Below are 13,310 nucleotides of genomic sequence, written 5' to 3'. Positions count from 1 at the left end.
AGACACAGAAGTGGCAATCTCCAGCACTCGGAAGGGGAAGTTGCAGCATTTCTACCATTGCAATCCTGATCCCACAGGCTTGCACATCAGAATGCTCGTTATCACGGGGGGGGTGGGGGGGGGGCTCAACACCAGTCCACAAGTTCCCCCCCCCCCCCCAAGAGGTCAGGTCAGGTTTTCAGGATATCCCAGCTTCGGCACAGGTGGCTCAATCAGAGCTGTGCTGAAGCAGAGATATCCTGAATACCTGACCTGTTGGGGGGATTGAGGACTGGAGTTGAGAACCCTTGCTCTATTATACCCACACACTTACTGCTGTTACTGCAACATACCATCCTACTGTAGCTATTCCGCAGGTACTGTTGTTATGCACTGTACCTATTACATTCAGCTGTAACTTTTTCTGCCAGTGGCTGCTGAAGCTTCCGCCAATTAAAGCAGCTGGAAGATTGATGACTTATTTGTTAACAAGCAGCTGCTTAGGGAGGGGATTTAATGCCGTACCATTTCTATTATGTGGGTGTAGCCATGTGTAAAAATGGTATACAGCTCTTTTTCAGTGCTGGCAGTAAACCTGGTAAGTATGCAGGGTTGCCAGTAACAATCATGGAGGTTTGCCCTCACACCCTGGTGAGGTATCATATGTACACAAGGGAAGTGACAACATGCTCTGTGTCCACTATTAGTGACACAGAGGTGAGTCTGTTTCTGAGTCTATATAAGACACAGCACTGCCAAAAGTTAGTGTGTTAACCAGGAGAGACAAGAAGTGTCTGCAGCAGTTCAAGGCTGTCAGATTTAAGTACTAGCTGACTACACACTGTGTTCAGGGACCTGACACAGATGGTGATCTCCCTTAGGGGAGAGGTGAGCCAACTCTATTAAGAGGGGAGGAACTTCTGAGAGGGATGTACTCCAACAGGATGAGCGGCTAGTACGACCGCGATGAGGAGCAGTCTGTCCAGGATGATGTTAATAAAGATGCCCTTATTCACTACAACCCTTCTGTGTGAGTGTGGAGTTACTCAGCAGAGGAAGGCACCACAGAGGAGGTCCTCATAAGATACATCCCCCTGCTGCCGCAGAGATCCTGATGAGGTGGAGGCGCTGCATCGTATGTGAGTAGGACTCAGAGCACACTACCTCAGACGCCTGTCGTGCTGATATCCCCACTAACACCCAGTGGGAGACTCAGGAGTCCTGTAAGCCAGCAGTGCACCACACGACATACAGACATGTAATGGGGCGATTAGACCACCGGGGCCAATGTGAGATTGGGTGGGGTCAATAACCGTTACATGGGTATATAAGAATATACAAATAAATTCATCAATACACGTTATTGATGATAATAAGATCTTTGCATATACTGTAGTCAATTGTACTTTATGTGTTATTTGGTAGGGCCACTTGCATGGAAGCTCCTCTTTCCCACATTGACATACAGTAGCAAATAAAGTCTACTTATTATTACGTGCCAAATGTTGGCGGGTTTGCTGCAAAGGGTCAGCAATAACAGAGAAAGTAGTGTTTATTAAGGAGGATAATGTGATAGAAACAAAGGGGAACAGTGGTACGGCAATGGTAGTGATGCAGTTATTCCTGGATGGAGATGGTGGTGACTCTTGTCTTGTCCTTTATTGACTCTGATCTGCATGGTTAATTTTATTTCTCCACAGCTCAAATGCAAATAATTAAACCAGTAATAATGCTGAGCGCCAACCACATTGAAATTACCAAATAAACCACAAAGCTGCAATAGTGTAATGTCTGCCTCACTGCCCAGTCACTGATGAAGGATCATTTAAAGCAGCAATACGGGTTAACTTTAAAAAAAAAAAAAAATAGTTTATTTTTTTATTACAGGATTGAAGCATGGGGTCTCAGGCACTGAACCCCATTCATTTCAACTCCAGAGACCACCTGCTTCTTAGAGATACTTACCTCCATAGGGGATGCCGATACGTCTGTGGAGTTTAAAGGTGTAGGTCACACCGGCCAATAGAAAGTCGCATGATGATGATGTCACGGCTTCCTCTTGGCCCGGCGTGACACGGGAATTGTAAGCTGCCATTAAATGAAGGAACACACTTTCTCTGCCTGCAGGGATACCGGCACCACTACGAAGGTTAGTATCTCTGGAAGCAAGGGGTCTCCGGATCTGAAATGAACGGGTTCAGTTCAGGAGACCCCCTGCTTCAAACCTGTAATAAAAAATACATACAGTACATATATATATATATATATATATATATACACATATATATATACACATATATATATACACATATATATATACACATATATATATACACATATATATATACACATATATATATATACACATATATATATACACATATATATATACACATATATATATACACATATATATATACACATATATATATACACATATATATATATATATATATATATATACACACAGTGGTCGACAAATCACCAAAAAATCTACTCGCCACACAAAAAAATCTACTCGCCACCTAGTACCAAACGTGTGCTGCTTGGGCCAATAGGAGCTCGCCATGATGTTAAATCCACTCGCCCGGGGCGAGCAAATGTATAGGTTTGTCGAACACTGTTAATATATATATAATTTTTTTAATTAACCTGTATCGCTTTAAGGCTAAGGATCAAAAGTAACCATGTAAATATTGGACGTGTGGAATGTGTGCCCCGTGTTTTTATGACACAGATTTGTACAGTATAACAAATTATTACTGTTGTTGTTGTGGTAAAAAATGTGTAGCAAATAAATACCAGCATTGTCTTGATAAATTATTGCAGGCAGTCCTCGGTTATCCAATGGAACCCGTTCCGGAAGTAGCGTAAAGTGAGTCCCATGTTAATCAGTGGCGGTGAGCGCAGGATAACGCATTCAGGTATCGGATAACGCATTCCGGCGTCGGAAAACAGCCCTCAGGGTGGCATTGTAAAGCGTTGGATATGCCGTTCGATGTAAAGTGAAACGTTGGATAGCGAGGACTACCTGTACTGTATATTCTAATGAATAGGCACCAGCTGCTTATCAAAGAGTAACTGGGTGGGTGGTAGTACTGCTGGAACAGCTCTTCTATGGTCATTAATAAACGCACTACAGTTGCATAAAAGCTCAAGGATGTGTATTTAAAGTGTTTACACTACAGTATTTGCGGAGCCCCTCCCTTAACATTGATAAGGCAATCATAGGTGGGACCCAGGTGCTTTTCCATGGGAAGATTGCCGACAAACTCATTATGTTCTTACAAAGAGGGGGAGGTGTGGTCCAGTAGCTGCAGGGGACGGCGAGTCCACAGATCTTAACGACTGGGCTTTTAGGTCCCATTAAAGACTTAGGGAAATTAGTGTGTAGCATGACCAGAGCCTTGTCATTTGTTTGAAACCAACGTGTGGCGGATTACGATGGGAAAACCTTCCAACAAGACTTACGGGTAGTAGACACTCACACTTAGGTCCAAATTCACTTAATTGTGCTATTTAAGTAGCACCCCCATATGGCCCATTCATGTGAATATGCCATACGGATCTCCTGGTGCTGGAATAACCATGTTCCATAAAACAGCAATGTGGCTTTTCATTTCCACTTTACATAGACTGCTCATTTTAATTAAACATAGGTCTCGGACATTACCTTGGAGGAAGACAATGATATATATATATATTTCAATTAACATTCCTGTCACAGAATGTGGAAAGGAGATGTAACCTTCTGGCATACCTCTGGGAGAACCACGACATATATATCTTATAGTCTTAAACTGGATAATAGTGCAACCATTGTTTGCACCTCTTCTCATTCATTCCAAAACAATTCATTTTCAGTCTGTGTCAAAACACTATTTGTCCCCCCTCCCTCTCCTTCGCTCCTCTCCCCCCTCCCTCTCCCCTTCCACCCCCCTTCCCCTCCTCCTTCCCTCCCTCTCCATTTTCCCTCCCTCCCTCCCTCTCCCTTTTCCCTCCCTCCCTCCCTCTCCCTTTTCCCTCCCTCCCTCCCTCTCCCTTTTCCCTCCCTCCCTCTCCCTTTTCCCTCCCTCCCTCTCCCTTTTCCCTCCCTCCCTCTCCCTTTTCCCTCTCTCCCTCCCTCCCTCCCTCCCTCTCCCTTTTCCCTCTATCCCTCCCTCCCTCCCTCCCTCCCCCTTTTCCCTCCCTCTCCCTTTTCCCTCCTTCCCTCCCTCCCTCTCCCTTTTCCCTCCCTCCCTCTCCCCTTTCCCTCCCTCTCCCCTTTCCCTCCCTCTCCCCTTTCCCTCCCTCTCCCCTTTCCCTCCCTCTCCCCTTTCCCTCCCTCTCCCCTTTCCTCCTCCCCTCTCCCCTTTTCCTCCTCCCCCTCTCCCCTTTCCCCCCTCCCTCTCCCCTTTCCCCTCCCCTCCCTCTCCTCCCCCTTTCCCTCCTCCCTTTTTGATTTCCACCCCATTATCATGTCTGTAATTTCCCCAGTACCATTTTGTATGTGTATTTCAGTTAATGTTGTAAAACTTACCAATAAAAAACTTTGGGTATAAAAAAAACAACAACAAAAAAGTTCAACAGTCTGCGAGCTTCTCCCGCACGGAAAGTGTTAGAAGGAATAATAATGTAACATGGTGCTGTGGGCCGCTCCAGAACTGAAAGGGATAACATGTGCTGTAATACCTCCGCAGTGCAACTTCCCCTTCTATAGGGCCTTCTGTTACAGATCATTTCTTTACTGTCCCTCTAGTCTAGGTCATTTTCATTTCTTTAGTAGAGCTAAGGCAGATAAATGGTGGCACCGGCTCCCAGCAATGCAAAGTGATTCTATTACAGCCACTTTCACATGGAAGAGGTGATATATAACAAAATACTCCCACAGCTAAAACTGTAATATTATGCTAGTCATGTACTAATACAGAGGAAGCTCAACTCTGGTCCTCAGGCCCCCCCCCCCATCAGGTCAGAACCCCCCAATAGGTAAGGTTTCCAGGATGTCCCTGCTTCAGCACAGATGGCTCAATCAGTGGCTCACTCTTTGACTGAGCCACCTGTGCTGAAAACCTGACCTGTTGTTGGCCCTTGAGGACTGGAGATGGCCACTCCTGCTCTATGTGACAGCCTACATACCCCATTGCAACACTACATCAACACACAGCTCCTTCCTCAGCAAGGAAGTAGTACAGAGGTAACCGCCTGGTACAAAGGGTACCCGCGGTGTCGCTGCTCCGCCCATTCTATTGTCCACCAACCATACAGAATCTAATGCCAAACAAAAAGAGCCGGCTCAGTATCGTAAGCCCAGTTGGTGTTGTACTGCCCTTGTCAGAACTCCTATTGTCTGTAATGTAACTCGCCCTGTGTATTGTACTCGCCCTGTGTATTGCCTTTCTCACACAATTACTCGCTACTTAAAGCTGCAGTTCAAACAATATCCTACGTGTTAAAATAAATCAGTTCTGTACTATGAGAAAACACTTGTAACATTTACCCGGGTTCACAATATGTCAGCTGTTCAAGTATTTCACGGCCTGCGGGCCAACAAGAAGCCGTGACATCATCGGTGCGCCTATTGGCTCATGTAATGCGGGAGCTTCAAACTTGAAAGCCCGGCTTGCTCAGCTGGAGCAGCTCCCGCCACCTGGATCGGAGGTAAATATCTCCGGAAGTAGGGGGGTCCCCCGAGCTGACATTAACGGGGTTCAGCTCCGGAGACCCCCTGCTTCAATGCTATATTTAAAAAAAAATAGATTAGCCATCTTGGATTTCTCCTTTAACCTTTTCAGTTCTGAGGGATGTTTGTGCAGATCACCCAGAAACACACTGAATAATCTGGGTGCATTACACTGTACAGGCATACCCCGGTTTAAGGACACTCACTTTAAGTACACTCGCGAGTAAGTACATCTCGCTCAATAGGCAAACGGCAGCTCACGCATGCGCCTGTCAGCACATCCTGAACAGCAATACCGACTCCCTACCTGTACTGAAGCTGTGCGCAAGCGGGGAGACTATAGAGCCTGTTACAAATGTATTATTTACATCAGTTATGCACGTATATGACGATTGCCGTACAGTACATGCATCGATAAGTGGGGAAAAGGTAGTGATTCACTTTAAGTACATTTTCGCTTTACATACATGCTCCGATCCCATTGCGTACGTTAATGCGGGGTATGCCTGTACACTTGTATACACACATCTGACAAAAGTGATAATAAGTAACCCTCTAAGGGGTTACTCAAAAGATCTAAACAGGCCAAGTCTGTAGTGTAGACAAAAATGAGGTCTGCCAGCAATGTAACCCCTTGGTAGATGGGCTTGCAAAGCATTGACCTACAATTCATTGTCAGCTCTTCTGCAGAAAAGGTATTACAAAAACATTTTTATTGCAAAGAATAAAAGGCTTCATCGTTAGCTGATAAAGTTCCAGGGAGGACCTGAGCCTTTTTCTTATCTTATATATGGAAAGTTGGTGCCTGTTCTCTCTTGTTGTTAAAGTAGTAATGTACAGTATGCTCACCAACAAGCCTATGCAAATGATGCAGCATCAACAGATAATGAGTATATACATTGGTTCTAGTAAAAGACAGAGCCTTCACAAGCATTTCTGTCCTTTGGATTACTTACAACGTGCTCATTCCTCAACCAACTTCACGCCTCTCTAAACACCAAGAATTGTACGGGTTCTGTAAGTCTACAGGGGCAGAGGGAACCGTAAAAATAGCATTCCACAACATTATAATGTCTCTAAGGAAAAGTAGCATTGAAACAAAGTAGGGGTACTCAATACTGACATACAGCGGAATGTTTATCGTAGAGTAATTTATCTAACCCAACCTTACAATTGTTAAAAAAAAAAATGTTTTCAGTAATATATAAAAATATGTTCTATAAACAATTTCAATTAAACAAAACAAGGCAGGAGTTTTTTGTATTTCATTTTTAGCTGTGTCAAAATCTAACAGCCCTGTTTCCTAATCAGCGGATGTGTTCCTTAAACTGACAGAAAAAAAAAAAAAACAACATCACCGCGCTATGCTGCCTGATCCCCCAATATCCCCGCACTAGGCTGCCTGATCCCCCAATATCCCCGCACTAGGCTGCCTGATCCCCCAATATCACCGTGCTAGGCTGCCTGAGCCCCAACATCACCGTGCTAGGCCGCCTGAGCCCCAACATCACCGTGCTATGCTGCCTGATCCCCCTACTTCACCGTGCTAGGCTGCCTGATCCCCCAACATCACCATGCTAGGTTGCCTGATCCCCCAACTTCACCGTGCTAGGCTGCTTGATCCCCCAACTTCACCGCGCTATGCTGCCTGATCCCCCAATATCCCCGTGCTAGGCTGCCTGATCCCCCAATATCACCATGCTAGCCTACCTGAGCCCCAACATCACCATGCTAGGCTGCCTGATCCCCCAATATCACCATGCTAGCCTGCCTGAGCCCCAACATCACCATGCTAGGCTGCCTGATCCCCCAACATCACCGTGCTAGGCTGCCTGATCCCCCAATATCACCATGCTAGCCTGCCTGAGCCCCAACATCACCATGCTAGGCTGCCTGATCCCCCAACATCACCGCGCTAGGCTGCCTGATCCCCCAACATCACTGTGCTAGGCTGCCTGATCCCCCAACATCACCATGCTAGGCTGCCGGATCCCCCAACATCACCGCGCTAGGTTGCCTAACCCCAACATCACTGTGCTAGGCTGCCTGATCCCCCAACATCACTGTGCTAGGCTGCCTGATCCCCCAACATCACCGTGCTAGGCTGCCTGTTCCCCCAACTTCACCGTGCTAGGCTGCCTGATCCCCCAATATCACCATGCTAGCCTGCCTGAGCCCCAACATCACCATGCTAGGCTGCCTGATCCCCCAACATCACCGTGCTAGGCTGCCTGATCCCCCAATATCACCATGCTAGCCTGCCTGAGCCCCAACATCACCATGCTAGGCTGCCTGATTCCCCAACATCACCGCGCTAGGCTGCCTGATCCCCCAACATCACTGTGCTAGGCTGCCTGATCCCCCAACATCACCATGCTAGGCTGCCTGATCCCCCAACATCACCGCGTTAGGTTGCCTAACCCCAACATCACTGTGCTAGGCTGCCTGATCCCCCAACATCACCGTGCTAGGCTGCCTGTTCCCCCAACTTCACCGTGCTAGGCTGCCTGATCCCCCAACATCACCGCGCTAGGCTGCCTAACCCCAACATCACTGTGCTAGGCTGCCTGATCCCCCAACATCACCGTGCTAGGCTGCCTGTTCCCCCAACTTCACCGTGCTAGGCTGCCTGATCCCCCAACATCACCGTGCTAGGCTGCCTAAGCCCCAACATCACCGTGCTAGTCTGCCTGAGCCCCAACATCATAGTGCTAGGCTGCCTAAACCCCAACATCACCGCGCTAAGCTGCCTGAGCCCCAACATCACCATGCTAGTCTGCCTGAGCCCCAACATCATAGTGCTAAGCTGCCTGAGCCCCAACATGCCTGTGCTAGGCTGCCTTAACCCCAACATCCCCGTGCTGGGCTGCCTGAGCCCCAACATCACCGTGCTGGGCTACCTGAGCCCCAACATCACCGTGCTAGGCTGCCTGAGCCCCAACATCACCGTGCTAGGCTGCCTGAGCCCCAACATCACCGTGCTAGGCTGCCTGAGCCCCAACATCACCGTGCTAGGCTACCTGAGCCCCAACATCCCGTGCTAGGCTGCCTGAGCCCCAACATCTCCGTGCTAGTCTGCCTGAGCCCCAACATCACTGTGCTAGGCTGCCTGAGCCCCAACATCACCGCGCTAGGCTGTCTGATCCCCAACATCACCGCGCTAGGCTGCCTGAGCCCCAACATCACCGTGCTAGGCTGCCTGAGCCCCAACATCACCGCGCTAGGCTGCCTGAGTCCCAACATCACCGTGCTAGGCTGCCTGAGCCCCAACATCCCCGTGCTAGGCTGCCTGAGCCCCAACATCACTGTGCTAGGCTGCCTGAGCCCCAACATCACCGTGCTAGTCTGCCTGAGCCCCAACATCACCGTGCTAGGCTGCCTGAGCCCCAACATCACCGCGCTAGGCTGTCTGATCCCCAACATCACCGCGCTAGGCTGTCTGAGCCCCAACATCACCGTGCTAGGCTGCCTGATCCCCCAACATCACCGTGCTAGGCTGCCTGTTCCCCCAACATCACCGTGCTAGGCTGCCTGTTCCCCCAACATCACCGCGCTAGGCTGCCTGAGCCCCAACATCACCGCGCTAGGCTGTCTGATCCCCAACATCACCGCGCTAGGCTGCCTGAGCCCCAACATCACCGTGCTAGGCTGCCTGAGCCCCAACATCACCGCGCTAGGCTGCCTGAGTCCCAACATCACCGTGCTAGGCTGCCTGAGCCCCAACATCCCCGTGCTAGGCTGCCTGAGCCCCAACATCCCCGTGCTAGGCTGCCTGAGCCCCAACATCACCGTGCTAGGCTGCCTGAGCCCCAACATCACCGTGCTAGTCTGCCTGAGCCCCAACATCACCGTGCTAGTCTGCCTGAGCCCCAACATCACCGTGCTAGGCTGCCTGAGCCCCAACATCACCGCGCTAGGCTGTCTGATCCCCAACATCACCGCGCTAGGCTGTCTGAGCCCCAACATCACCGTGCTAGGCTGCCTGTTCCCCCAACATCACCGTGCTAGGCTGCCTGATCCCCCAACATCACCGTGCTAGGCTGCCTGTTCCCCCAACATCACCGTGCTAGTCTGCCTGAGCCCCAACATAACCATGCTAAGGCTGTCTGAGCCCCAACATCACCGTGCTAGGCTGCCTGAACCCCAACACCCCCGTGCTAGGCTGCCTGATCCCCCAACACCCCCGTGCTAGGCTGCCTGAGCTTCTGCGGTGCAGTATTCTGTTGCCCAGCACAAACATGAATGTGCTAGGCTGCCTGAGCCCCAACATCACCGTGCTAGGCTGCCTGAGCCCCAACATCACCGCGCTAGGCTGCCTGAGTCCCAACATCACCGTGCTAGGCTGCCTGAGCCCCAACATCCCCGTGCTAGGCTGCCTGAGCCCCAACATCCCCGTGCTAGGCTGCCTGAGCCCCAACATCACCGTGCTAGGCTGCCTGAGCCCCAACATCACCGTGCTAGTCTGCCTGAGCCCCAACATCACCGTGCTAGTCTGCCTGAGCCCCAACATCACCGCGCTAGGCTGTCTGATCCCCAACATCACCGCGCTAGGCTGTCTGAGCCCCAACATCACCGTGCTAGGCTGCCTGTTCCCCCAACATCACCGTGCTAGGCTGCCTGATCCCCCAACATCACCGTGCTAGGCTGCCTGTTCCCCCAACATCACCGTGCTAGTCTGCCTGAGCCCCAACATAACCATGCTAAGCTGCCTGAGCCCCAACATCACCGTGCTAGGCTGCCTGAGCCCCAACATCACCGTGCTAGTCTGCCTGAGTCCCAACATCACCGTGCTAGGCTGCCTGAGCCCCAACATCCCCGTGCTAGGCTGCCTGAACCCCAACACCCCCGTGCTAGGCTGCCTGATCCCCCAACACCCCCGTGCTAGGCTGCCTGAGCCCCAACATCACGTGCTAGGCTGCCTGAGCTTCTGCGGTGCAGTATTCTGTTGCCCAGCACAAACATGAATGTTTTGCATTTACCTGCAAGCGAACAAGTCTCCTGCAGGTAGTCCGAGCCCTGGGGCAGTGGTGCGGTTAGCAGCGTGCAGCTGGAACTCACTGCAGCCTGTCCTTTATTTACGCTGCTACAAGGAAAGACATCCGGATTCATACAGCAGCCCGTGTGACACACCCGCAAACAGGAGGTTGCACTGCACGTAAAGCCACTTCATCCAGCTACAAGGGGACATCGGTCACTCTGCCTTTAAAACATATGCCGATGATTATAATGAAACTGGTATCTTATTTGGGGTTCACCCTCTTTATTGCAAGGGGGTCCAGCAATGTATTGCAAAGCCCCCGCACCACCCCCCCCCCCCCCCGTCACCCTTACAACAAAGGAGCAATACCCAAAATAAAACCGCAATTGTTGTGCAATGTGCTGCTTGCCCCTGGCAGAGAAGGGGTTAAGAGTCACAAATGAAAACAAATCTTTTATTGCTGTGAAAATGTTTCCGAAACATCCAAAGAAACACACATCACATCCTTTAAATTGTACATTCATTTTAGATAGGTGGATGCAGTTAAATGGAATAATACAGCTATAGCAAAAACTTGAACAGATCAATATTTTTGCCCTCAAAAGAAACTTTCCCAAGATAATAATAACCTGTTACGTGAAGGTGCTATTTCAACCCCTACTTAATAAAGATACATTTCCATGCCTTATTCATGATGAACACAGGGTTTATTTTATTTATTTTCTGAAACGGTACCATACCACGGATAAATGCTTATGAGTTTTTTTTTTTGTTTGTTAGAGGAATATAAATAAAAAATGACCACTTTCTGTCTATTAAGTGTTTCCTTAATGTAAACTGACCATAGGGAATTGCATCTTTAACCTGCGCTTAAAGGACTCAAACTCAGACGTCTAAATCCCTTGCTTCATTCTCCTCTGGAAAACTGTGACTAATGGTTTGCTAATATAAATAAATCCGCTTCCTTCGCTGCCCAGGGCTGCGGGGTCTTGTTTGGACTTTGCATTTAAACTGACAATATTTGCACGTTGATGCGATACAATTATTACACCTTCACACCGGTGTGCTCAGCACGAGAAAAAGTTGGTAATTTCCCGTCTTATCATTCATGCTCAGGGCAACATTCCCTCACACTTCGATAACACATTGAAAAAGAGAAACAGCCACTATTACAGGTGTAAATGATGTTACATTACATATTATTGTGCTAAGTAACAACTCTTCGAACTCCATATAAAACCCCACTCCCAAATCATTCAATGCTGCAAGGGATGCACTGCAACTTCATCGTCTGACACCAAGAGATGCAACATGGAACATATATTCTTAATGGCCAAAACATGCTACAGCCCCCCAAATACCTGGGATCCAGCCCCTCAATCACCAGCAGCGACTCCAACGTATTCATTCAGCCATCAACCGTCACCTGTTCAGCTGCTAGAGAGGTCAAACGTCGCTGGACACTGTCACCACCATACAGTATGTCAATGCTCCTCCAGCCACTGCAGTTCTCACACTCTGTCAGCCTGCACCGCTTTCATGCAGCAAGACTTCTCAGAAACCAGGAAATGAACAGACCAGACAGGTCACGTGTCTACATGTACATACAGTATAAGCTAGTCTTGACACAGGGAGGGACGAGAAACCAAAAAACTTAAAGCTGCAGTTCAGTCTTTTTTTTAAATTTATTTATTTTTTTACTCCAATAGTTTCATGTGGGCAATCTCTAATTACCTAAAGAACTGCATAGCTGCCGGTCAATTCGTTCTCCGTCTATTGATCGGCAAAGTTTGGCGACATCTTTAAATATGGGGAATGTAAATCGTTGCTATAGGAACAAGCATGCTTGTTAAAATAGAATACAAGAAAATTGGTCTTTCAAAGTTGTTTTTTTAAACAGAAAATGCTAAAAGTATTTTTCCTTACTACAGAACTGATTTATTAAAAAAAAACACACATGCAGGATATAGACTGAACTGCAGCTTTAAGTGAAAAGAACTGACATTCTCAGTCTTTGCTGTCGATGTTGCCTCTGCCTCATTAGGATAACAGGTTTCTTGCTGTACTTCATGCTAAGCAGCAATCAACGCACAAGATATTCTTCGGCAATTTTTTTTTATTTTTAACATATTGTAGGATTAAAGTAGGGGGTGTCTGGAGTTGAACCCGATTAATTTCACCCCTCTAGCTGGGTAGCAGCATTGATACCTCTTATTGGAATTCAGTGAGTCTAGTTCAGAGAAGTGATCTTGTATTGTTTCCCAGGCCTTGGGATGGGTAGAAATGTCACAATCTGTTTTCGGGATTTCCATACGAAATCCTTCCGCGGTGTAAAATCCAGTGTCGGATTTTTCCAGTTTCAATCCGTGCGGATTAATCCAAAACTGCCATTAGATACTATCCGGATGGATTTTTAAGAATTGAATTCGCAGATTCCTCAATCCAATGCCAGATTGTTAAAAATCCTACCAAGGACTATTAATGCACTATGTGGATATAATAGATTAAAAATAAAAAAGTGAATCATCCTTTTTGAGACTGATCTGTGGAAATCCGTGGACCAAAGGAACTAGCCAATCCGTGGCGGATCCAAAATCCGCAAACAAAATGTGCTCATCTCTACCTGGTAAATACTTGAAAATAAGATGCATGTAACAATATATGTGTACTGGGAAACTATGTTAAAATTAA

At 48.1% G+C, this 13,310-nt stretch overlaps 1 protein-coding gene across 5 annotated transcripts in view; it reads right to left on the bottom strand.

Annotated features, from left to right (window-relative positions):
- PLD1 (phospholipase D1) overlaps positions 1-12,171 on the bottom strand; it is a 98,681-nt gene extending 86,510 nt beyond the window's left edge. Inside the window, exons 1-4 of one of the 5 annotated variants that reach the window (XM_075570787.1) lie at positions 11,981-12,171; positions 10,621-10,841; positions 5,459-5,697; positions 4,499-4,622 (exon numbers count right to left, since the gene is read on the bottom strand). The gene's annotated coding sequence lies outside the window, so the exon portion shown is untranslated. The remainder of the gene's footprint in view (positions 1-4,498; positions 4,623-5,458; positions 5,698-10,620; positions 10,842-11,980) is intronic. The other 4 variants (XM_075570788.1, XM_075570785.1, XM_075570790.1 and 1 more) reach the window with 4 other exon arrangements.
- Positions 12,172-13,310: the final 1,139 nt, after the last annotated feature.

This window comes from Ascaphus truei, chromosome 14, assembly GCF_040206685.1.
Source record: "Ascaphus truei isolate aAscTru1 chromosome 14, aAscTru1.hap1, whole genome shotgun sequence".
NCBI classification, from domain to species: domain Eukaryota; kingdom Metazoa; phylum Chordata; class Amphibia; order Anura; family Ascaphidae; genus Ascaphus; species Ascaphus truei.
This window is presented reverse-complemented; position numbering and strand designations above follow the sequence as displayed.